The sequence below is a fragment of the Rhea americana genome, unplaced genomic scaffold (assembly GCF_003343005.1).
Source record: "Rhea americana isolate MKP2758 unplaced genomic scaffold, rheAme1 scaffold_4, whole genome shotgun sequence".
NCBI classification, from domain to species: domain Eukaryota; kingdom Metazoa; phylum Chordata; class Aves; order Rheiformes; family Rheidae; genus Rhea; species Rhea americana.
Genome location: NW_028186534.1, coordinates 2,358,137 through 2,381,397, shown reverse-complemented (window position 1 = coordinate 2,381,397; position 23,261 = coordinate 2,358,137). Strand labels below are relative to the sequence as shown.

Sequence of the window (23,261 nt, the reverse complement as noted above, 5' to 3'; positions counted from 1 at the left end):
ACTCAGCAGGGTTTGAGAGCTACCACCTTCACAGAAACAACACACTAGTTTGCTTCCATGCTAAAAATCACTGCCATATAAATAGGCAAGACATGGCTAATCAGCACTATCGTGCTCTGTAGTGGCAGCAATGTGTCTGCACAATCTCTGTCTTGTTGCACTGAAATTAATGTAGACTCACTGAACTTTTTTTTTTCCTTTGCTAAATTCACCTTTGACTAACCCCAAGGCAAACTCATAAATATACTTAAATAGAAATCAGGGATAGGATTAATGTTCTTTAATAGTAAAAATCAAACAAGTTATTAACCTATTTAACTTCCTGACAGGAACAAGTTATTGCATCTAAAAATTCATCTTAGGGAAAAGCTCTTGTACTCATTTCACACGTCTTTTGTATCTTCTTTGGCCTATTTCACATATGGATTTACGGAGCATGTTTTAAACACACAGCTGATTATTCTAACTATCATTTTTACTGACTACTCAAAGCACAGTCAACAAACGGATACTGCCAAATATCTCTAGTACTAGAGTGTAATCTAACCTTGCCCTTCACAGCCAGCCAGAAACCAACCCATAATTGACTAACTACAGAAAGCATCTTCGTTTTCTTTTCCAAGGAACAAATAACTCACCAACCACTCTAATCAGGAGACTCGGAGCATTTTAGCACACTCATGGTTCAGCTCGCTCATGTCAAGCAAACATCTTAGGCCAACACTGTTTCTGCTTGCATGTCCCCAAAGCTGAAGTCCTAAAACCTCAACAAACTTATAAAAGGGAAAACGGGTATCTCATCTCTGTCAAGGCAGCAGCAGCTCCCGACTCCACCATACAGACAYTGTGGGTTTGGGGGGGCAGGTTCCACTGCTCCACAAAGGGGGAAGAAAGTATTGGTACTTACTTCAGACCACCTGCAGGGCCCCAGTTAGAGCAGACAGGGCTGCCTCGTGGGGATGCAAGACTGCTGGTCCTGACTGCGGGGACAGCCTTCAGCTCCAGCTGAGACCCACAGAGCAGGCTGACTCATACAAAGTTACAGTCAGCAGCATCAGTTTAACAAAATCTGGAAGAATCTGCAATGGGGCAGCTCTTGAGTGTCTTTTACCAATGTGAAACCTCTATTGTAGGCAACGGAAGAACAGCCCTGCAAGCTTATGAAGTTGGCTTCAGGCTGAGTGGTACCTCATTAAAACATAGTAGTCACACAGTGCAAAGCTCTGAGCTGGTGCAAAACCACTCTGACGCCTGTATCACTAAGTGAAGACCCAAGCAAACATCCTCAATATATATCTGCTTCACTCTATGCAAGTAGTCCGTGCCTTAGGAAATAAAAGCATTCCCCAAAGGAATATCCCCCATAGTGTTTTGGAGAAATGGTGGACTCTACCTGTGACTAAGTTCTGCATGCAAAAGGCAACTTCATGAACCATCCCACTATATCATGCACATGGTCCAAACTCACCAAGAACCTGCTTCAAAATATTGCTGCATGTAAAACTCTTAACAGCATAATTACTCACAAGGAGCAAAACCAATCTCGTGAATGGAAGGTTCAGAGCAGAGCTAGGTCATTTTTTCAGCTGAATCTCCACTTCCTGTAAAAATAAAAAAAAAAGTAATATTTTAACATAAAAACTCAAAACAAACAATAACAAACCCCCAAAGCACGTAATTCTAATCCTCTCCAACAGATGAGACAGGCTTGGCAGGGAAAAGTGATCTCTTTACCAACCAGTTCAGTAGGAAGAGACAAAATACCTTACCTGCTTCCAAGAATGTTTCAACGTCTGGAATGAAAGTAGCAGATTTCTCAATGAAGCACAAGTATTAATTTGTTGGTTGATCTCATATCATTGTATTTTTCATACTTCCAAATCTATATGCAACTCTCAGTTCTCTTAAAGCAGTAACTGCTCCATTGATTCATGCATTTTCTATCAATACTAAATGTGAATATACAATGATATTCATAGTAAACAATCACAATACTTATTATGTGCATGCATATACCTTACTTTGACCCAGTAAGGATTTCAGTGCCATAAGATGAACAGTAATTTTGTTTTATTTTTTTTTCTTCAATTTAAACTTATTTTTAAAGATGACTAGGGAAAAAGAAAGAACAAAAACCTCTATCATTTTGGGTCACAGGCAGGCACAAGGGAATCGCCTCTCACATTTTTGGTTTGGTCAATAACATGAGAAGTCATCAATTCTACACAGGAGAGTTCTGTTCCTCCAGATTTACACAAATATGATGAAGATCAAAGTGCTGCTCCAGAGTCACAAAAGTTGCTTTCCTGTCTTCACATCTGCAAAGCAGATCTCCACGACACTTCAACACGCTCAGTTGCCACTCACTCCATGGATGGGGCTACAAATAGGCGATCTGTAGCTCCTTTTCAGATCCCCTCTCCAAAGACCTTCTTTGAACTGTTCAAACTGGGAGCTGGCAACACCAAAAATCCATTTTTTTCTTTTTTTAYATGAACTGTGTATCACTCTCTTTCTCACTTCATGTGAGAACCAGTTTAAAATCCATTGGCTTTTTCATTCCAGCTCCTTAGCCCTCAGAATACACTGAGGTCATGTTGGCAATATTTTCTTTGAAATCACAAAATCTGCTGGGGGGAGGAGACGGATTTTAAGATCTTCCAGAACTCAGGAGCTGGAGCTGTAAGAAAGGACTATGCATTGCAGCACTGATGATCAAATCACGAGTTGGCAAGATTGGGTTTGGATTCAAGTGAACCACAAAGTCACTTGGAACAGTGACTTGCTTTCCTCCCTTTGTTTCCAATCACCCCATCATATTTCCTAATACAAAGTGACCCAGATCATTTCTGCTGTGAATCATCAACAAAGAAGGAATAGAGGTGAAGATATCACATTTTACATCTTCACCCCACAGCATATTCCAGAAGGTGTCCAAGGGCACAATTTGACCATAACATCTCTTACTCTCCCATGACCTTTTACAAAACATCTCTCCCCAAGTTCTCCAATCAAATCTGCTTCTTTCACACTAAAAGCACACACACACAAGCTCTGTGATGCCAAGATAAAAAGCATCCAACAATCCACAGAATTTCAGCTTACCTTGAGAAAAATGATCCCTCAGACACAAATAACACGGCCTATTTACTGGACACAACTTGGCAAAGGTTATGGGGAAATCCATATGAAGGAGAACTCAGATTCTTCACCACTGTGCTGCTTCAGCAGACAAGCGGGGCTCTCTGCCATCACACAGCGTGTTGTGGGTACCAAGGCTCCACAAGAACTAAACTGCACTAGCACTCATCCAAGGGGCCTCCTCGCCTTCCCAAACCTCAGTGACAGTCATCAGGCATGGCTACACTGTGCAGCCATCCCCAGACCTGTAGATGATGCATGCACATTGCAGAAAGCTAACACACACCTTAATGCAGTGTGACTACAGTAATTAGCTCAGGTGAGAGCTTGCTTCTTGCTGGAGCCTCTGTAGGAAAGAAGCTAACGAATGCCTGCCTGGTCGGGAACATCTTTCCTCCTTTATTTTCAGTCATATGGATACACCACTTGAAGGGTCTAGCTAACTGTAGCCAGGACTGCATCCTCAGTAGGAAAAGCAGGCGCAACATCGCTGCATCGTTTCCAGCCATGGTCTTCCRTTCATCTCTGCCCTTTGCTCTTGTGGACACAGCCTTCAGCGTTCCTTCATTGCCTAGCCCTCCTGTGCCGCACCTCTGTCATGTATTTCCACGCACGACAGAGATGTGGCAGTGAAGGGAAGCATCAAGCTGCTGACCATCACTGGCATTTCAGGCTCTGTTATACCAACAGCAACACTTGAACCACGTCCGGATGGCAGGTTTAGGCGCTCTSTAATTGCAGAGTGTTCCAGGAAAGAAACTACATCTTAAACTCACACCAAAGACCAAAGACCTCTGCCAGCTGTCAGACTCGCACTGATCGCAGCTGAGGAGGGAGAGACGAGCAGTATGTTACACTTTTTTTTTTAAGACAACCCTTAAAAATTCCTGTGTTTGACTACTGAAAACAGAAATGATATGGTTGTTTTAACTGATCACCTTGGCAGTGGTTTAAAAAGAAATAAAACAGAACCAGGAAAATCAGATTTATAGAACTGCAACCTGCTCCCCAGTAGTGTGAGGAAGAAAACTCTGCCTGCATGCACATGCTGTTCTGCTCCGCAAGTTCGTCATCTGTGCTGGCTTTACACTCTGGGGTATTTCTCGAAAATGTCTCCAGCTAAGATGGACTGTAATCACGACCCTCTTTTGTACAAGCCAGAGGGCACRAGGCAACGGCAGCCAAAGCCAAGGGCCAGCCCTTTTGTCCTCCTCTTAGAAACAAGCATTAAGGTCGCGGCTAGGAGACACGCGAGGCCTGTCCCTCCTCAGGACACCCCCCGATCCCAGTTTCCAAATAGCGAATGACACACGTCCGAAGGCTTGGCAGATGGGACAGGCGCCTCTGCCGCTGCAGACTTCCCTCTGCTCGCTGCCTTCACCAGCTGCCTTAGTGCGCAGTCGCGCCGTCAGCAGAAGCGCATCACCTTCTCCGGATACGATCGCCCTTGGGAAGCCAGGGCCCGTCAAACGCGACGGCTGGCATTAAACACGGGGAGTTATTGTCAGGCTCCCTGCCCCTGCGCAGGCTCGATGTGGGCACAGAYTAGCAGCACAAAACAGAGGGAAAAGCCTGTGAAAGCAGAGAAAAAAAAAAAAGAGGTTTCACGTGCGAGGCAGGAGAGCAGGGAGGGAAGCGGCACCGAGGGGACTGCTTCGTAGGCTGTCGCTGCTACTCACAGCGAGCCACCCTCACCAACACCGCTTCGCTCGGCAGCTTTTCAACGGGGGGGAAAGAAAAGAAAAGAAAAGAAATCACACTCCCCTTGCACTGCAATTGCCGCGTTCCAAGAGGAAATACGGGGGTGAGCAGYAACACGGCGAGCCGCGTCCACCCCCCCCGGGGCACAGGCACTGCCGCTCCACCCGCAGCCCCCGGCTGCTGAATCTGCCCGTCGCCGCACAAGGTGATCTCCCGCTGCAGCGCGCCGCCAGCCCACGAAACGAAACAACTTTGGCTTCTCGCCGCCTTGCGAGCCGCGCTCTCCCACCCCCTTCCTGCCCCTTCTCCCCGACACGTCTGAAGCATCCGCACGCCAAGGTAGGGAGATAGCACGGTGCGAGTCCTCCTCCTCCGCCTCCTGCTCAGCTGGCTCCTGCCACCGGCCCCCTCCACCCTCCTTCCCCCCGTCCGCTCCCGCTCCGGAGCCGCGGCTCCGGAGCGTGCCTTAGTCCTGCTCCTGGAGCCTCCAGTCTGGAGCCAGAGCCGCTCGCCTGCTTCCCCGGCTTCAGCTAATAAATTGGGATCAGGGGGTCACCCAGCAGGGGACGTGAAAGCCTGAGAGCCTCTGACACCAGTTTTATTAGTTTTTACTATACATACCATTTCAGGAGCCAGGATGCCATCCCAGTGGGGCCCTCCCCATTGCTTAGTAACTAAGATTTTGTAATCTAAGTTTTGACAAGGTCATTTTTTACCTCGGAGGCGAGTGGGGAGGGGAGGACCCCCACATACATTAATTACACAAACGCTGTGGGGACAATGCAAATGGGAACCCGCATCCCCTTTGTATTGGGGCTAAACAATGAAAAATCTTCTTTTATAGGGCTATTTTAACCCCTAAGCAGGCCATGCACATTTAAACATGCGCATGCACTCCCGTTCTSTGCTCACAGGTCAGATGAGCGCATTTCCACCTACCCTCTATCCAGTGCTAATGAAATATTCAGTCAACAAAAGCGACCAAATCTGAAGGTGGCCGTGGAGCCCCAATACTCAGGTTATTTTAGTTTTCCAGACACCTCTGCTGGTAGGATGGGAGCGACCTGATCAAGCTAAAATTAATCAAGAAAACTTCCACCGGCTTCGGCATCTCAGCACTGGCTAAACCTCGTGTTCAGTTAATCGCTGCTGGCACACAGCAAATAAATTATCTGCTGACAAACTCCAGGCCCAGCAGATGGAGGTGGGAAGAGTACAAACAGTCTCTGGCTGTTCAGGTATGGAAGTGAACAAGAGACACTCTCTTTTTCCAGGCTAACAAGTAGGGCTTTTGGAAAGCACAAGAAACAACGAGATGCAGTCAAGGAGAGAAGTCAGTGCTGGGACAACCTCGCAAAACACAGTACAGAACAAAGCCCCACTGGTGGAAGTCCTGCTCTCGAGCAGTTTTCCACCACTACTTTAGGGGAGCTAGTCTGGAGACGTGAGCTGCTCCATCAGCCTGCCCTGAATGAAGCAAGGCAAAACAACCRTCTATACCCAAAGCCACAGAAGGTACTGCAGAACAAAGCCATCCTGACCAGGTGGACCTTCTCCCTTCTCTTGCATTTAATGCTGCTTTGTTCAACTGAAGCTTTGTTGTATGCTGGCAGGTTTTTTTTTTTTTCTTCTCCTTCCCCCCACCCTCATTTGCTGCTCTGCTCTGATAAACTCATTCTGTGAGGAGGCAAAAGGTCTTTTGGTCACGCTACCTTTCCCCTCCACCATCTCCCCTGATCTGGAGCTGTGTGAGGTGTATCCTTCTGATGTGGTTAATTGAGGCCTGAGACTGAGCAATGCTTTGAGGTGCTTTGGTATGCATTCTGCTGGCTGTCACTTCATTGGGCTCCAGCATATGCTTTGAGGTTAAGCCCCAGTGTTTGTGTTTTGGGCCTTTGTTGTGGTTGCTTGATTTGTTCATGATGGCCTTGGCTCTGCCACCCCACAAGCAAACGTAAAATTCACAAAGTGGTGACTCAGTCATTTTATCCMCTGGCAGCGGCAGCAGCAGCTGGCAGAGGCTCAAGACAGATCAGAAAACAGGGCAACAAGTGTCTCCAAGATGGATTTCAGACAAACACGGAAAAATGAAAAACCTGAAAAAGCATGGAGAGAAAAAGCCTGAAATTAAATAAAGAGACAGAAAAACAGCTGGAATGTCAAGTATAGACTGAAAAGATCAAAAGTAAATCTATGATAGACAAGGAACTGTACTGTAGTTCTGAATAGCAACACTCAAAATATGGCAACTTACTGGCGTATATGTTTTTTGCCATTGGTTAAACTCAGCTTGCATGTCAAAATATGTTGGTTTTTGCTGCCAGCACTGGAAGCTCAAAGCAGAACCTACAGATCATGCTGTTTTCTTCCTGCTTCAGGCATCAGCCCTAAAAATAAAATGACCCTGGAGGACTCCAAAGCTAGCCTGCTTGTTTGGCTGATTGGAGATGAAGTAGGATAGGCAAGGCTTGTGCTTGTTCTTCTGCAGTTCTGTGGGCTCTGTGAGTTTTCAAATAACAACAACATGTCCTCAGAACAGGGAGAAATTCACTCTGACCTGGATTTGCATTGCTGTAACATCTTCATAGCTGGAAGAGAAAAGAGAAGAAGTGACCCTCTCCTATCACATACTACTAAAGTCACAGAGTAGATATGGAAAACTATGAACAGCATCAATGAACGATTACAGAACCAAACCAATTGTGTGAATTGAGGAATTTTTCTATAAAAGCAAGAGATTATGAGCTATGATGTACATGAAAAGGACATTTTTACATTAATCATGTTTCAGACTGAACACATTAGAAAAGATTATGTACACACTGATATGATAAGGTACTCTGTAACATATTAAAGCATCAAATATTGAGAAGGAAGAAGGATGAGTCTGTGGTTACGCACAGCACAGCATTACAGTCACAACTCCTGGGTCCTTTCCTTGGTGCAACTCTCAGTCACCCAGGGAAACCTCAAGCAAATCATGCCTTTGCCATGTGGTACTTGTGAAATCACTACAGAATAAACTGAATGGTTTATTTTATTTTTTTTTTTTCACACAGTGCCCTGCAATTTACATTCAGAGATCTTCATATCTCACTTCTGTCTGTTTGATCTCCAGTCCCAACTTTCCTGGTAAAACAGCGATTAGAGCACAAGTGCTGAGCCAGGCTCTTTATTGCTGTCCACGTCCTATCAGGCTGAGAAAATCATTGTGACTGAGTCACCTAAACTACGTTCTGTTTATTCATGTGTAAAGTGGGAATCATTATAATTGCTTTCTAAGCATTAATTGATTATTCCTCAGAACACCACTATAGAACAAAGAGGAAGAAAACCAACAAGAGGAGCAGATATGAGCAAAACTGCAAACTGCCAACAATTTATTATTTACTTCTTTACATTTTCTGAACACCGAGATGGGGGAATTTCCTTCTGCTGATGTGCTGACTTCACCACTGTGTGCCAYGCTGTGCTCTGTAACGTCAGTCTACTCCATCTCAAGTTCTCCTTGTTCATTCATAACTCCATCAAAGGAGTGAAAGTCTAAGTTTCTAGGGAGACTAGCAGGAGTTTTCATAGCTCTCATGAAGACAGTGAAGATCTGTGGAGATCTGACCACTGAGAGGGTCCACCTCTACCTATATTTGCTCAGATCCATCYTTCTATCTTTCCCTGTCATTAAGGAGAAAGATAATCAGATGGATATTAAGAGATACTTCAGCATTTCTATTCACGGTTTCCTGTTCTTCACTACGCACTTGATTGCTTCTGTCAGTGCTCACACATACATACTCTTTTTCTCCTGCTGCCTGGAGTCCTTCTGTAGGTCTGMACAGCTCCCTAATTGTTAGGAGAAGGTTGGAAGAAAACTGTGACCAACAAGCTACTCTGTACGAAGAGAAAATCCCATTAATCTTGAGATGAAACACCATTAAGTGCAAGATGAATGGATGAGCAACCAAAACCCTGGAGTAGATAAGGAATGAAGTCAGAATAGCAGTAGATGCACTATACGGACAGAACAACTTCACACTTGCAATCATTTCCACACATAAAATAATCAAGAAGAAACACACATCAGATSAAAAAACTCAGGTCTGAGTTCTGAAAACAGAAAAAATACAAGCAAAAATGCAACTTTTGGAAGTCATTTATATGGAAAGGGGTAAATATATACTTTAGCTTAGCAATGCAAAGACAGGAGACTCTAATAAAGTATATGTTCAGAATGCAATAAATACTGCTTTATAGATTCAGAGGTTTAATTTTGATTTTTATAGTGTTAGGCTGAAATGATTCTACTATTATAGTTACTTAGTCACAGGTCAATGAGTCATACAATAGCAACTGCTATCACGGCAGACTAACTGGAAATTTGGTCTGCAAATTTTACTTCTGAAAAATCTGTTTCCTCTCATTTTAGGTAACATCATGGAAATGGATGGAATTTTCTATAAAGAAAATTCAAACATAAGCAGGACTGGTTGTTAAAAAGATGTTTTTCAGCAGGTATTTTCAAGTCTTTATAAGACACTCAGGAGTGTCCTGTCTGAAACCCAGAAGTTTCTACTGGTGAAGGGGAAAATTCTTTGTGGAAAAAAGAAAAGTGAAAAATCAGACATTTTTCTTAGGCAGCTAGCTGAACAACATTTCTCATTCTCCTTGCAGAATGTTTCAATGGAAAATCTGATCTGACAAAGACCRGTCCAAAGCAGTGATACTGAGTCATAAAGAACTGCTGCAGCTAACATACAGCCTGATCCAGTGCCCCCCGAAGTCAGTAAGAAGGCTCTGGAACAGGTCCATACAAATTAAATGAAGTTTACAGCATGGCTGTTACTAGCTCAGACCCACTGGAGGAGCTGGCAAGGAAAGGTTCCTACTGCTTCCAGGAAGACTCTTCTCTCAACATTATTTCTATCCAAGGATGTTCTGCAAATTGAGACAGGCATCAAACTGATGAGTGTTCTTTGGACTTTGCCGTTGGAAGAGAAGGAGAAAAAAGTTTCACAGCTGTAGGCTGAACATGAAAAATGTGGCAGGTGACAGAAAAAGGGTTATCACACTGTGAGAGTGTGTCAGTTTGACAGTGTATAGGTCTGTTTTTCTGTTATTTTTGTGAGAATTTAGTGCTGGTAAGAAAGAAAAATTGCAAATCTATTTAAATCCTGGGATGAGGATTCACTTAATAGGAAAAAATATTCTTCCTCCAATGAAGGAGGAAACATAGTATATGTAAAGGACAAGTAGTAATACAAACTAGAAATTGAAATGTACGTCATGAAAAAAAGATGCTCCGAAAAGGACCCTGAACAAACCTCACCAATCTCCTGATGCAAGGCACATCYTTTGAATCCAGACATCTTTCAACAGAGGTAGAGAAAAAAAAAAGCAATGCATGATGATCTGCTGATTCAGAAGGACAGATAAGAGACAGAGAAAAGAGTGTAATAGGACAAACAAAAAGCCACAAGGGAGCCTTTAATCGCCATTCTCTCAGCTCTCAGTTTAGACACAAGTCAGGCATGGCAGAGAAGCAGCAACTTCTTATGATGGTGTGCTCAGCTCTCACTTGGAGGGACTCCAGGGAGCTGAGGAGACACCCAACCGTCAGCAGGATCAGACAAACCCTGCCCTCGATGGAATTCCGCTGGAGACTAAGGAACTCAGGAAGGCATCAAACACAAAGGGAGGATAAGAAGAAAGAAATTATTTAATTAGCTACACACTAATGACAAGAACTTGGGTAATAAAAAAGAGGAAATAGAATTAGTCATTTATGAGCACTAATATGACCTTGCTGGCATTACTGAAGTTGGTACAATGATTTCCACAACTGAATGTTTAAATCAATGGTTGTCATCTATTTTGGTATGGCCCAGGTCTTGAAAGAAAAGGAGTGGAAAAGATAGTATTACCTATTCCCCAGTCACTGACAACTCAAAAAAAGCTATCCTGAATGCTTCCTTCTTGGTGACCCTGATAAAATAACAAAATGGCATATTAGTTGACATCCCCTAAAATCATGCTAGAAAGCAGGACAATTGATGGAAAAAAATAGTTGTTTTGAGGTGTAGCATGAAAAAACAATCTATTAGCCTGAGGGTGTYCCATATGAGAGATGCATGCTAGTAATTTTTCTCTACTAATACATCCTATCACTCCACTAAAAATTAATAATATTTTGGCTGTAACCCACTAACTTGAGTAAGAAGACTCCGTGATGGGGCAAATTCCTTTAGTTTATCCTTGACAAAAAGAAGAACTCATYGCACAACTGACTTAGTCATCATAATATAAGTACAGTTACTTARGAGTCCATCACACCTGTTGCAGGCAACAAAATCAAAGTTCAGACTGTAATGCTATACATCTAATGCCTTGAAAAGGTCAGTTTTCACCTTTGTGAAACTATTATAGCCAAATCAGTTGAAAGAAAAAAGTTTCACTGACAGGAATACCTCAAGATAGTACTGGTCAAATAACTAATCCACACTATTAAATTGCAAAAGCCTAATAAGATCAAGCAAAAATATTAAGTTAGTAGAACAGCACATAAAATACAGTAAATCGAAAGTCTATTAAGATTCTTAACAGAGGAATCTGTGCTCAGAGCTGATGCTAAACTGCAAAATACAAACAGAGCAAGACATTTTTCAAGAAAATATGCCTAAGAAATTCCCATATAAAAGCTTCCAAACAGGGAAACAAATGTTTTCAGTATACCTGAGAACAAAACAGATTCCAAAAAATAAACCTGATGATGCCAATGTCTTAAAACAATGAACAGAATRATACACTTCTCTGATACTGAGCCTGATGAAAACAAATGAACAGAAGAAAAACTCAAAACACGGAAATGGACAAACCTATCCACAGTCAACTTGAGTTTACAGTGTTTACAGCCTACCAGACCAATTTGTTTTTTCTTCTTAGATTAGAAGTGGAGCTAATAAAGGCAATAGCTGATGATCAGAGTTCTGTGAGGTATCTGATATTAGATTTATATAGAATTAAATGTTATACAACAGCATACTGTTTGTTGTACCTTTTGGTTTTATAATCCTTGTTACTAACAGTGTCGGGAACAGCAGCAAAGGGGAACCACGGTCTGTCCCCAGCAACAAGAACTGTTGGCAGGGAGCCTCGGTGTGGACACGCAATTCAGACACAGTAGGGCCTGCAGTGGTCAGGGCTCATCAGGGTTTACRAACATGGTATAAAATACTTTCTGGACTAGTTGTTTGTCTCCGTGCTTTCTCTTCTTGAGATATGTGGTCAAAATCCTGCAGTCTGGCAAAATAAAAGAAAACGTCTTTCAAAGACATTACACCTCTCTGAGCTCAGTTAAGCAACTAGGCTGTCTTTTGCTAGATCCTGATGGAACCCCATTCCCACAGTAAAACTACATAGTTCTGCTTGCTGCAATGAAATGACTATTTTTCCTTTCCTTTAAGCCATATCCATTACTTGGTGCTATATCTTGCTCATCTGTAAGATAYGCTCCAAATGCAAGGGCTCTAACGATCTCTGAGGCCAATATCATTGGTATTAGAAGATTTTCCAAAAAGGAAAACAAAAGCCTTTGGTAATGATACATACAGCACTCCGCCAAAAAGTGTAGAAAGCAAGAAYTGGTTATCATCACTCACTGACCTTCCAGCACACATGGCATGCATTGACCTTGACCTTATTTTTAACCTCTTGCATGCCATGTCTTGATGCCAGCCCTGCAGGGTTTTGCTAGTTAAAGCTTCGGTGATTATTTCTAAGTAACAGATGGAGTGTCAAAGCAAACAGCATCTGTCCAAAGGGCCCCAGTAGGTGATGCTTCACAGAGTATCTCCTGAACATCTGCAGTGATTAAATGCCTAAGCTGAACAAAATTTAATTTTGCAGGCTAAGACACATCAGACACAGTTCACTGCACAGGTGCCATTGGTCTGCTGAGGGCTCCTAGAAAATACTGTTGCTTCTCCCTAAGCCCTCTTCACCCTGAACTTCAGAACGGCGGCAGCTTGTTTGTTCAACAGGAGGCCCTGAGGGCAAAGTGCCCAACTCGCCATCCACTGAAGCTGTTTCCAGTGCCTGCAAGAAGGTTGCAATCTGAATGTAGAAAGGTTGTACCTCTTCTGAACTCTTTTGTGGAAGAGGAAGGTTATTTTATCATAATGGAAGCTTTTCAGTTTGGGATCTCTGAGATTCCSAGGCAAGCTGAACAACACCAAAAATCTCCTCACTGATAGGAGAAAGCTCCAAGAAAGTAAGAAGTGGGAAAGGCCAGAAACTTATCAAAGTTGGAAACATCTGAATTTTAGGGTTCACAAGTCTTAAAGAGCCCAGCACAGGGATAAAATATGCTCCCTTCCCTTCCACAGAAGGGAGGCACTTCACAGACCAAGCCCAGCATCCTGTAAAAGCAGGCTTTCTAGATTTCCAGTTTCTCAAACACTTTGCTGATCCTTCTCCTCCTCCTCCTAAGTCAGTACTAAGGACTCAATAAAGACCATTTGCTGGTATGTACCCATATTTGAGGTGGGACTCACCAATCACTCCTTCCTACCTGTGGCATTCCCAGCAGCTTGAATTGATATGCCTTGAAGTTCACTTGACCCCCTCATTTCAAAATACAATTTCATTTGGGAGAAAAGTCCTGAAGGTCCTGGCAGTTTGAAGAAGATTCTGAGACCAGTACAAGGGTCAAGTGTGGCCTCAGTATCAAGCCGAGCAGTCAGACAGCAGACATGTCTGCAGGGAGAAGAYAGCACTGGTTAAAACAGCTGATGGCTGTCAGTCTGATATATGAAGCCTTGCTGCAACACTTACGGACCAGAGTCCAGCCATACTTTCCTGGCTACTGAAAATAAACATTGCTATATCCTTTCCAAGGCAGAGTGGGCAAGGAAACTAAAACCCTTTGTCCTGCATGGCAGGGAAACATTATTACAGAGGGACAATTTTCTCAGTATCCCGAATATCTGGTAACCCTGATCATTCTTAACGGGGAACAGGTCATAAGATAAATGTTCAGCCTTCGGCACTTATTATTCAGAGTGCAAGGTTCTCATATGGAGGTTACCATACAATATTGGATTATGGTAATATATTACATTGCATTGCTAATAGGGTTTTTTCATAGGTTTTCACTTTTGTTGCTTAACTTTCCATAGTTTATATTATCTTATACCTATCTAATGTAGCATTTTTTCTAAGGCACTTATCACTTTGGGCACCTTCTTCTTAAGCACCATTGTTTTTCTTTCTCATTGAATAGTTACCAGCCAACACCAGTTCTTTCCCTCTAGTTCTGTTGGGGAACCCAAAAATTGATGCACTGTTGATTTCATCATTTGTCAAAAGCTGAGGATTTCGGTCCAGGCACCCACAGCTATTTTGAAATCTGTTCGTGCTTCCTCTTCTGACTTTATGGCTTTTCCTTCTCTGGGTACAGAACAATAGTCTCAAGGTCACATCAGAAGAGGGTATTTCATTATTTTTGGTTGATAAAGTTGAAGGCGAGAAGGAAAAGAGCAGAAACAACAGGAATGACGATCTCACTCAAAATCATAGATTTTGAGTCATTTGAATCATAGAACAGTTAGTTCTGTGTTGGTGTTTGCTTATTGCTCACTACACCTGAACTGTTTACACATGTAGTGATGCAAGTTTGAGGTCATATATGTCAGCAGAGGTTTTAACTAGAAAATGCACAGAAGAGCAATGTGTGATTGGGACCAAGGCTGGTGTATGCCTACAAGTTACAATCAGCAGAACTGCCCAAGATCATCTTCCACTCTYCTTGCAAAAGTGTGATCACATTTCAAAACACCCAGTAAATATGTTCCTATAGATTTGAGCTCTGACTTACTGGGACCCACAAAGCCATGACTCACTCAATTTTGGTGGCCTAAATCCACCTCTGATCAAAGTAAACCCTGCATCAAATACAGCTTTGAATAGCCAGTAAAATCCAGGAAGGAAGAGAAGAAAAAAAAAAAAGAAAAGGCTGTGAGAAGGGAGGGAAACTCACATCATGCCTAATATGTGAATGGAGAATGGGAAAAGAAAAGATGAAGAAAAGGCCATGTCAAATGGCTCTGCTTTCCCCTCTATTTCATTTGGAGAGAAGATTAGGTTACTACAGTTCAACAGGACTCAGTTTGCTTATTGCTTTGGGCATTAAGAACTTAATGCGAAAGTAATGAAGTTAAACCTGTGGCATAGATAATGGTCATTAGCAGTCTTCTTTCCCTGTCATAAACCTGACCCTTGTTAACTCCCAGTTTATCTTTCTACGCAGATGAGTTGGAGTGGGGTAGAAAGTATTCTCTGTTCTGTTTGCTTTGGGAAAAATGCAGCTGGTGAGCACGCACTGATCCTTCCCAAACTGAAGCACCTCACCTCCACATTACAGCCAAGGGATTAAAGGGAAACGCGGGGAGGAAACAAAAGAACTATGTCCCTGGAGAGAAAACCATGTCTTGTGGTAGGGACGAGAGCTTTAAGTAGTCAGGTGGAACCGCAATCTCCCAAAAAGAGGATGTTAGGGAGGAAGCAAAGATTAAAAAGTAGAAGCAAGAAATAAAGCCTGTTTATGCTTAACCCCTTCCATTTCTGTCCTCCACCTTACCGATAATGGAGTTCATCCCCCACTCATTAATTAACCTCTTGCAGAATTTATTGATAGAGGGCAAAATTGCCCCCGCAACCACATCCTGACTAGCTGCTACAAGGTTGCTGTGCCACCACTCTGACAAAGGCAACCCTGTCACTCCCTTCTCCTTAGCAACATCTCCCCTGGATTAGAGATTTTCAAACAGACAAATATAACTAAATATCCTTTTCTTCAATACTTAGGCAAAACTTTCAACAAGGACCTAAAAGAAGTATAAGCACAGTCAAAAGGAACCCATTTTGCGTAATGGATAGGGAAATCTCTGTCTCATAATCACCCAGGTCTGAACAGATGCTTTTGTTCATCTTACTTTAGATGTAAGAAGATGATTATTTACCTTCCGATACTTCCATCAAATAAAAGTGGACAGGCTCCTTTTCTCCTTTTTTTTAAGTTACAAGAAATGTAATTTAAGGTTACAGATTGAGGTGACTGTGCCACTTCAGTCTAAAAACGGAGAAGGAATAGCAACATTCATCTTAAAAATAAATCAATCAATTTTGAGGTTTCATTGCCAAGTGAATCCAAACATACCAAAAAGACAGTAACAGGGCCCTCAAGACAATTGCAAAATTGCATTACCTTCAAAGGAAGGATGATCTGCCCCTCAAAGTGAAAATGTCTCATAATAGTATCAGTCATCATAAGAGTTACACCTATATTTGAGTAACAGGGAGTGGATTACTCATCACTTGATGAGCAAACAAAAAGTGAAGTTCTGGGTTATAGTCCCAGAGAATTATCTGTATTCCTGTAAATTCATTAGAAGGGAGGAAAACCACAGACTAAAATCTCAGCTTGGGGTTATTTTGTACTTTGTGCTGAAAAGGGGGTCTGTATAGGACATTGCTGAATAGACAGATAAAGCAGTCAATTTTTAAGGTGTAGCAGCCAATATAACTCCTTGAATCATCTCTCAATCTCCTGTTCAGCTTCTCATCTACTTTACTTACACAGACATGTGATTTTGTTGCCAGCTGGTGATTTGGCAATAAAAAGAAATTTGAGCCTAATGTGCCTAGAAGACTTGTTTGGAAAAAAATAAACCCAAGATAAAAAAAAAAATACTAAGTAGTACTTGTTTATAGAAACATTACGGTACCTTTGATCCTTTCTTCTGTTCTGCTTCAATATGCTTGAGTAAAAAGAAAATACGCTGTAAATTTCAGCGAGCAGCATGGGGGCTCCTGTGTTTGTCTTGCAAAGACAGGCTAAAGCCTTTAATCAAGACAAACTCCTGTAGGGCAAATTTCCCAATCCAGCATTAGTGTGGTGGTGTTGCTAGGTGGATCCTCATCCAACCAAACTACAGTTCTGGTAACTTGTCTGACCCATTTCTTTGAAAGAGCAGCCCTGCAAAATCATTTAGGCATGAGAGTAGGTGGTGAGACAAAGTGATGTACAGYTTGTAGCACAAGGAGTAAAGATGCAAACAAATAAATACTTTGCAAAAATGCATTGCATTGAAAAATAATGCAGGACCCTTAACTAAGGCTGAGAGACAGTGAACTGACAGATGTATCTAAAGGCAATACCAAAGCACAGATATAAATGTTATGGTAATTACAGCTTCCATATGAAGAATGTTTCACATACACAGGACCTTGAATAAAAACACTTACAGTAAGTTCCTTGACCTTGTCTATACATATACATGTCAGACAAATATGTGCATGCTGCTYTTTAAAATCTGATATTTATTATATTGCACATCAAAGCCTAAGTGCAGATGGACAGATTCTTACAGAATTTATGCATGCAGTAAGCAAAAAAGTCATTAGAACTGCCTGTCTCATAAAATTCCCAGTCAGGTAATGACATCAAAAATACTGCATAYTTTTGTACATGCAATGCAATGAGTGCGATAATTACACTTAAAAATCACAGGAGCACATGTACCCTTAAGGTCTTTCAGGGTACCTAAAATTTTCCCTTGCGATTCAGAGTTAATCTCCTTGTAGGAAAAACAAGGGCCTTTCAAATGTTTGCCACAAAGTACATAATGTACATACCACCATGCTGTGCTACATAACTGAAGCACATTGGGAATACAACAAAGTATCCAGAGAACATATTTTAAAAATACAACAGTATTTCTTTAAAAAGCTTGTATTCAAGCAGAGTAATGTATTCCTTTCAGGCCAAAATCTTATCAGAACAGCTATGAATACACTCAGTTAATTCTGAATTATTTGTGAGCAGACAAATATTTACAATTAAAAACTCTTAACAAAAAGAAATCAGAAAGAATTCCAGAATGGCCAAGTGTCTTTTGCAAYTGCAAAGGGCCAATACTACAGAGGACTGACAAAAAGTAAATTCATTTTTAAAGCAGAAGTTAGAAATCACTACTAGGCCCCTGAGTTACGAAAAACAAGCAGCTCTGTGTAACAACCAGAGTACCCAGGGGCCATGGAGGAACACTGGGAGAAGTCTGTAGTGATGCACAACCCCCAGTGCAGCCCCCCAACGTGGCAACACAGACACTCCTCGAGTCTTTTTCACAATTCTTTTTTTCTGCCATTCAAAGGTAAAGCCTTTGAATGAAGGTTGTGCTTTTGGATAGATAGATTCATTGATTTTCTCTTGGTTAAGGTGACACAGTGCAAAAAATAGTTGATTGCCATCAGTTTAGAGGGAGCAGGAGCCTCTTGGGCCTTCTGCAGCTTTCTAATGACAAGTGGAACCCATGTGCAATTTCCTGCAGCCATCCATGGCGAGCGGGAGCCGAAAGATAACTTCCCCACCCATGTGGAGAAGTTTAAAGCCTGCTGAGAACTTCTCTCAGCCAAATGTTGAGGYTCACTGTGCTGCAGTGATTTCTGCAGCACTCCCTATCTTTGAAATAYGAGCAAGTTTTTGTTGGCATATAGAAAAGCTGGCAAAATATCCTCCAATGATTCAGCATATCAAGAAGCAAGATAGCATAATGAATCATTGTGCAAAAGRGTTGCTCAACACGGACTGAAAGAGTTCATATAAAAGCACTGTTGTACTGGAATGGAAAGGGCTTCTTCATGGAAGATACCATCTGCCAAAAAAAATGTTGTATAACTAATGTTTTATGAGCAGAAGATCTACAGGCAGATAGAGGCACTGATGCTTGGACYTCGCCTACTGGGACACAGACATTAACATATGAGAAGATACTTTGGTTTGCCAGGATGATTTGTTTACCATTGTAACATCTGGTACAGAAGGTTTTGAAAGAGATTCATGAAATGGAAAAAGGGTAGAAAAGAAGTCCTGCATCTGAKTTAAACTGCACTGTGAATTGGAGAAAATCCATTAGTCAATGGAGATAACCTGGCACAAACCCATTCTCAGTGCATGGAGAATCCGAGCCAAAGAGTGCTCCAACGTACAAAGCCTGACTCCGTTTCCATACCGAGCCCATGGGAAAGTCTGCAATAGCTCAGGCTACTTCAGCCATCTCCAAGATACATCATCTTAAACTCCAACATACATCACTGTCTTTATCACCCCTAGGGCATTGCCCATTGGCCCTTGTCCCCATTAATTCCTCCCCTAGTGCTCTGACAGGGTCAGACACTTGCAGAGATCTTTTCTTGGTCCTCAAACATCTGGAGGATGGCAAGGTCACACTCCAGGAGGCACTAAGGCTGTTGGTCTGTTACCTGTCCCCATTTCCCACCTCCATCGTCCTGGGGAATGGCTCTCCAGTTCACTAACTGGTTATGCTTAACTTGTGTCCCTCAGAAGAGCAGCCTTAYACCATTCTTCTGAGCCTTTCCTCCCTTCTGGCAAAAATAAGGCACCATTTCCAGGTGAAAGGCTCCAGAATTCTCCTTTTCTGGAACTTAAAAAAAAAAAGGGGGGGGGGCAGAAAATGATAAGGTAGCTCAGAGGTCTTTTTGTTGAGATATAAACTGATTATCCTTAGAAAGGAAAATCTCCTATATTGGGGTTTTTCAGTCTGCTTTAGGTTCATGGACTACTTCTTAGAAAAGTACCACTCTTGAGAAAAGCAAGTTCATACATACCATTTGGCTGTTCATCTGATCAGCATTTCTATAGAGGATCCACACTGASTCTGAAAAAAAAAAATAATGAGAGGGTCACGCATCACAAAAAATGAAAGGTAGTGTGCTTTTATTTATATATGTATATAATATATGTACACACACACATACACACACACAYACGTATATTTATTATTATTATCTGTGAACTGACACAGCACAACCTCCAACAGACAGTATGCTTCTGTCCTGATCTCCGGGACCAGGCTGTCCATGCCAACAGCTGTGCCAGCATCACATGGACTGAGACCACCAGCTCACTCTGCTGAAAAGCCACCACGCTGTCATCAGGTGGTACCAGCAACCAGCCTTGACTGGACTTGCAATGATAACTTAAAGACAAAAAGTTCTGCAACACAGCAGTTGTACCCCTCTGCATCCTTCAGGCAGCCAGTCCCCAACCTCTACTTCTTTTAACTTAAACAGTTGGTTTCAATGTCCTGTTTAACTTGCATTTTCTCTGCCTTTGTTCCCTCTTTCCCTCTTTGCTTCAGCTCCCTCCCTGCTGACTCCTGCTTTCCTTGTCCAAAGAGCTGTTTTGTCACCATTTTCCAAACCTTATTTTCCCTTTTTATCTGTTGACTAGCTTGGATACTCTTAATCCTATTTAATAAAGACAGGACATGCAGACAAGCAGGCAGGGCACACAGTTAGCAGTAATGCAAATAGGTCAAACTTCCACCCTTCACACCTCAAATTATGGGAACCCAGAAGCAATGCAGTAGTTAAGAGCCTCAGCCACTTGTATTGGCAAACTCGTCGTTCATAAGTATGCAATTCAGATTTAATAATATGCTTAATGAATAGTAATTAAAAGCAAATTGCAATTAAAACACTATTTAATGAGATYTAACAGTGATGTGATAGATATGTATCTATCACTGAGTTCAACTTCAATAAATATTTTCTTAATAACAAACTGGCATTTAATTAGCATGGGAAAAATGTTGCTGTTAAATCTAAATTAAATTAAAATATACTTAGGGCACTTACCCACTTAATAGTATGTGTTAATGAAAAATATTTAAAAGGCTTTTTCTTTTTTTTAAAAAAGGGTAGTGGTTACAAGAACTAAACAAAAGCAACTTAACTGATTGTAGAATATGAAGGAATGATCCAGCCCTACACATAAATATTTCACTGATTTAAAAATTTCCCTACTCACAATATCTACACTATGATACATGTAAATGAACAAACAACCTGGTTCAAGTTTGGAGTTTAAAATTTGAAAACTGTGACAGTCATATTCAAGATTCCCACAGCACCTTTCCCAYGAACCTGTCTATGCAATTTTATGATCCTATTTTCATAAATACTGAGCACCTGCCAAAAACTTTAAAATAGCAATAAAGCAGTTTCTGTCCTCCTGGAGATATAAACCTGAGTATTTCATAGATTTCTGTTTGTTTAGTGGGGTGGGTGGGAGGAGAAGATCAGTATTTGGAACTTGCTATATGTGAACGCAGCATTTGGTCTGAAACTGAGGTTTCCAAACACTCATATTTCTGATAGCAGGCACTTCAGTAGCTTAAGCTGTCATCCTTTCTGTCTCCTGCACTCCCAAGACTCCTTACAGCTTCTGATACTTTAATTGCTCCCACACTCATTAGATCTTGGACTGAATTCAGGTAAAACATTGTCCAGTGAGAAATGGCTTTTAGGACAACACAAATATTTTCACAGAAAATGTTAATCCTGAAAACATTCAGTATTTTTGATGCTCTGGTTGGAAGTAAGCAGGATTCATTTTGATTGAACCTTTGGAAACCTTTTCTCAAATAAAATTTGGAGAAAATYAAATCTTTCTCCCTTTCTTGTAATTCCCCTTCTCTATCTTTCTTTGCCGAGTATTTCAGGATAGACTGTCAGAAAAATGCCAAACCAAAATATTTTTTCCCAGATAAGACCTGGACTCTTTTCTTCTGTATCTGCACAGTGCATACCACTATGGGTCTGGTTCACAAGAAGTACACCTATGTGCCAGAGTTTTTAAAATCTGCAGTACAAAATGGAAATGGTTCCAGAAGACATAACAATGATTTTTCAATGTTTCACTTTGCAGATTTTTTTTTACATAATGACATAGCTGTATAGCATCATATGTCCCACATACCACGTTCAGGTACGTTTTTATTATTGATGAGAGTATGTACCATACCTGCATTTCTGCAGATAGAAACAAGTTTGTTAAAAAAAAAAAAAAAAAAAAAAAAAAAAAAAAAAAAAAAAAAAAAAAAAATTTGTTAAAAAAAAAAAAAAAAAAAGGGCATTTGGTCCAACAGTGCACAGTATTATTTTAAAGCAAAAGAACTACACACAGAAAATAGGTAATAAGGTAATAACACAATATGAGAATGAACTACTGAATATGGCATATATCATCACACCATGTATATACGGAGAGCAGTCGTGTACGTACCCAGCCAACTCACGATTAATCCTGAGAGCTTGCATAGATTAGCTGCAGAATGTGAAGGATGCTCTTCTGGCATGTTCGAGCTTCAGACATGATGTGGATAACACTTGGCATTAAATAATGGTCCTACGATTCCCATTTTCAAGCATTTCACAATCYGCTGCTGTGACATCCTGGATGAAACAAATGACTTGATTAAGCACTTATTAACATTGAAACTGAACTGACTTCATGAATTCTGACAGGTCCTACTGTACATGTCATACTGCATCGCAGCTGAAAGCAAAGACATTGTCCATACCCCAGAAAAACCTAACTATTCATTTAGAGCAATACCCACGTTGGCACAAYGAGAATTCGGTTCCAGCAGGTAGAACAGAAATCCAGAGCCAGTTTTTCCATCCAATGTCTCCTAGTGCACAGCCGTGGCTGTTGTATATCTCACCATGCTCCTACTGGAAGAAAGGATGGATGGAATGGATGGAATGAAAACTATTTAACTCACATAACAAATCTGGGCATCCTACAAAATTAATAGTTAAACTGGTGTTTTTTGAAGAAGAAAAACCTTCCTCCACACTCTATTTTAAACCACTCTTTTAGGCCAGAAAGTTCCACCAGGGACCTTGGCAAATGATTTATGACATGGATTGCTGGATAATACCGTAAATACCCTGAAACTGTGCTGGTTTTAATACCAAGACCCCTGCTGCTATATAACCCACCGCTCAGCATGTCACCGTGCCCACAGCGTACCTAGTCATCTTATGGAAGCTCTCCATTCCAGACAGACTGYGGAGCCTGAGGAATCTCCCTTTGGAAAGTCCCAGGGAAATCCTTAGGGTTTTGGCTATGTCAGTCCTCACTGCATTAGCTATGGCGGCCCAAGTACAACTGGAAGTTAATTGGGTTTGTCTTCTGCATCACTTGGAGAGTTTTGAAAATCTTACTTCAGACACATGAAAGGAAAAAGGAGATGGGAAACAAAGAATTGGAAGCCTTAAAAAAAATCTGTGCTTGGAGATGCCTAGGTTGCTCCAAGCTTGCCAGTTATTCTCAGTGGGCAGAGCTACTGCTCTGACTACATGGAGGGCAAAGTGACATCACTGGTGCCACCAAAGATCTCAACAGTCAGGAACTGTCACCTCCTCCCTCAAGTATTTTCCATCAAAAAGGGCAGAGAGGTGCTGATTAAAGAAAGCGGGTGCTTTCGCACTCCTAGCCTCAGGRTAGCAGTCTGGCACGTCTGGTGATGCTCAGCTCACGCTGAGACAAACAGGAG

At 41.7% G+C, this 23,261-nt stretch overlaps 2 long non-coding RNA genes across 8 annotated transcripts in view; both read right to left on the bottom strand.

The window, feature by feature from the left end:
- LOC146590658 (uncharacterized) overlaps positions 1-4,145 on the bottom strand; it is a 93,424-nt gene extending 89,279 nt beyond the window's left edge. For 6 of the 7 annotated variants that reach the window (XR_014896918.1, XR_014896919.1, XR_014896916.1 and 3 more), the window contains exon 1: positions 1,527-4,145. This is a non-coding gene — a long non-coding RNA (uncharacterized LOC146590658). The remainder of the gene's footprint in view (positions 1-1,526) is intronic. The other variant, XR_014896917.1, reaches the window with a different exon arrangement.
- A 2,825-nt stretch (positions 4,146-6,970) lies between these two features.
- LOC146590657 (uncharacterized) lies at positions 6,971-22,143 on the bottom strand. Its single transcript, XR_014896923.1, has 4 exons — positions 21,983-22,143; positions 19,522-19,571; positions 13,406-13,590; positions 6,971-7,430 (listed from the first exon to the last, which is right to left on the bottom strand). It is a non-coding gene; the product is annotated as an uncharacterized LOC146590657 (long non-coding RNA).
- Between the last annotated feature and the right edge of the window lie 1,118 nt (positions 22,144-23,261).